Source organism: Rhinopithecus bieti, unplaced genomic scaffold (genome assembly GCF_001698545.2).
Source record: "Rhinopithecus bieti isolate Rb0 unplaced genomic scaffold, ASM169854v2 scaffold_1058, whole genome shotgun sequence".
NCBI classification, from domain to species: domain Eukaryota; kingdom Metazoa; phylum Chordata; class Mammalia; order Primates; family Cercopithecidae; genus Rhinopithecus; species Rhinopithecus bieti.
In genome coordinates, this window is record NW_016803341.1 from 373,800 (window position 1) to 376,737 (window position 2,938).

Genomic DNA, 2,938 nt, shown 5'->3' on the forward strand with positions numbered 1-2,938 from the left:
AAAAAAAAAAAAAAAAAAAAAAAAGAAATTGGAGTGTAATTGCCTCTTTTCTTATCTTGGCCTGATAATCAAAATACACCATATTTCTTTGAGGGCCTTTTGCTTGGAACACACTCTCAGGTACCAATTTCTGTTCCAATTAGCCTTCTTTGGTTATAAGCAATAGAATTACTCCCCTGGTCAACTTAATTTTTAAAAAAAATTATTGGAAAGGTGTACTCTAGCTCCCACAGGAAATCAGAGTACCCAGTCATCTCATAGAATTGTGAAAGCTAATAAATTGTTGTTTTAACACATTAAATTTTTAGGTGGTTTTTTATACAGCATCAGATAACAAAAACATCTGCCTTATATAAAATAGTAGAAGAAAGATACAAGGAATATTAAAATGTATAATTGAAATAAATATTTACATATGTGTAATTACATATGCATATGCATAATTTGAGGAATCATAAGATAGCTCCTAAAGTCCTCATTTCTGCAGCTGGGCACAAGTTACAGAACATTACTGAAATGCTATCATGTCAACATCATGTTCCCTTTTTCTCAGCCTATGTCTCAGCCAGTTGAGCCATTTTATCCATGGAGTGGTCCAAACCATAGGGGTACTGTAGTCTCCCACTAGATTTTATTACTGGATATGCCATTCTTAGGGAGTGTTCCAGAGGCTCACCTGTATTCAGATATATTTTTTCCTCACTCAGTTTTGTAGCAGTATTCCTATTTCCCTTTGATAATCTGGATCAATTACCCCAGCCAAATGGTAATCCCCGTTTGGGCCTGTTAATCCAGGTGCATGAGGAATACAAAATGATCAGGTGATGGTTTCAGTTTCCCATTCAGTGGAGCCCTTCTTTTGTCCAATGATGGAAACATTAATTCTTTGGGTACAGAAACCTCTAAATCAATAGAGCCAAAAATTGAAAGAACAGGAAGCAAACATTTGGTAAGTTGTCCTAGTCCATTTTTGCTGCTATAACAGAATACCACATACTGGATAATTTTTAAGGAAGAGAAATTGATTTGACTCATGGTTCTGGAGACTGGGAAGTCCATGAGCAAGGTGCCAGCATCTGGTGAGGGTCTTCCCATGCTGGAAGGCATCGTATGATAAGGAGACATGCATGCAAGAGGCAGAGAGGGATGGAGGCTGAACTTGATGTTTTTATCGGGAGCCCACTCTCATAACCCTGTCCTGCAATAATGGCATTAATCCCTTAATGAGGGTAGAGCTTTCATGGACTAATTGCCTCTTAAAGGCAACTGCCTAAATCATCTCTTTAATTGCTAAAATGTATTTAACAATTAAATTTCCAGCTTGTGAACTTTTGGGGGACACATTTGAACTATAGCATGGGCCATTAGACACAATATTTTAAAATAACACTACCACTTTCACCCCCTTGGTTCCCAGATCCATGAACTCTGACTGTAGGAGAAACACCACCATATATTATTAACAGTTACTTGTTCAGACTTTTGCAGCACCCACTCCCCTCGCCTGACTTCCCCAGTTGTCTTCCAGCTGGCTCAGTACCTGAGTCTAACAGGCCATTTAACCACTCTGTATACTCAGTTGTTTCTGGGTAATGAGGCACGTGATAAGATCAGCAATTTCTGCATGTGCCAGCCCATTGCCTTGCTTCTTTCTTAGCCAGAAACAATGTTGTACAGAATACCATGGCCAGGAATAAGGTATCCAGTAATTTCAAGGATGACGTTTGTAACAGAAGCATTTTGGGTAAGCAAGCAAGACAAATACATATTTAGAATAAATGTCTATTCTAGTATGGGCAATACGTTGACAGGGATCCAATAAAATCAACCTACCACCAGGTGGCTGACTGATCTTCTTAGATTATGATGCTATATTAGGTGTTTACCATTGGTTTTTGCTGCTGAAAGATTGGGCGCTCAGCAGTAGTAGAAGCTAGGTCGGTCTTGATGATAAGAGACCACAGAATTGAGCCCAAGCATAGCCTCTATCTCTGTTGTCATAGCCACTTAGTTCATAAACTCATTGTGCAAGCTGGGCAAAAAGGCTGACTGAAACCCAGAGCAGCTAATCTCGTCTGCTCAATTATTGAGGGTGTCATCCCCTGTGGAGGTTTTCTGGTGAGCTTTCATGTTTTACACAAATATCCTCACATTCTGAAACCACACCTCCTTCTCAGGCTCCCTTGTCCCCTGCCCTGAGTCTCTTGTCTGGCTGACCAATTAACCACTGCTTATTAATTGCTGTACATTCATACTTCTCCTTCTAGGCAAAGAGAAAATAGAATGTACTAATATAAGTTCTGCCCATTGGGCAGATTTCTCTTCACCACTGTCTTTAAGGCCCACTCTAAGCAGGGCTCTAATGCTGCTGAGTTCATTTCCCGCTACTGACAGAATATTGTCTGGTGCCAGCTGTAAACTAGGCTAAGGGTTTTCCTCTTCAGTCAGCTGGCCACAAGGAACAACCCAAGAGTCCAAAGGTGTGGCTTGAGGGATAGATGGATATGCAATAGAAGTAGAGAACTAGGTAAATTACTCTGAAATGGATCCAAAAAGCAAGATGAATTTGTGGATACATACAGGAATGACTAGATAATGTGCAAAAAAACAAATATAAGAATATGGGCCAGGCACAGTGACTCACACCTGTAATCCCAGCACTTTGGGAGGCTGAGCCAGGAGGATCACCTGAGGTCAGGAGTTTGAGACCAGCCTGGCCAACATGTCTACTAAAAATATAAAAAATTAGATGGGTGTGGTGGTGAACACCTGTAATCCCAGGTATTCTGGAGGCTGAGACAAGAGAATCGCTTGAACCCAGGAGGCAGAGGTTGCAGTGAGCCAAGATCATGCTATTGCACTCCAGCCTCGACAACAGAGCAAGACTTTCTTTCTTTCTCTCTCTCTCTCTCTCTCTCTCTCTCTCTCTCTCTCTCTA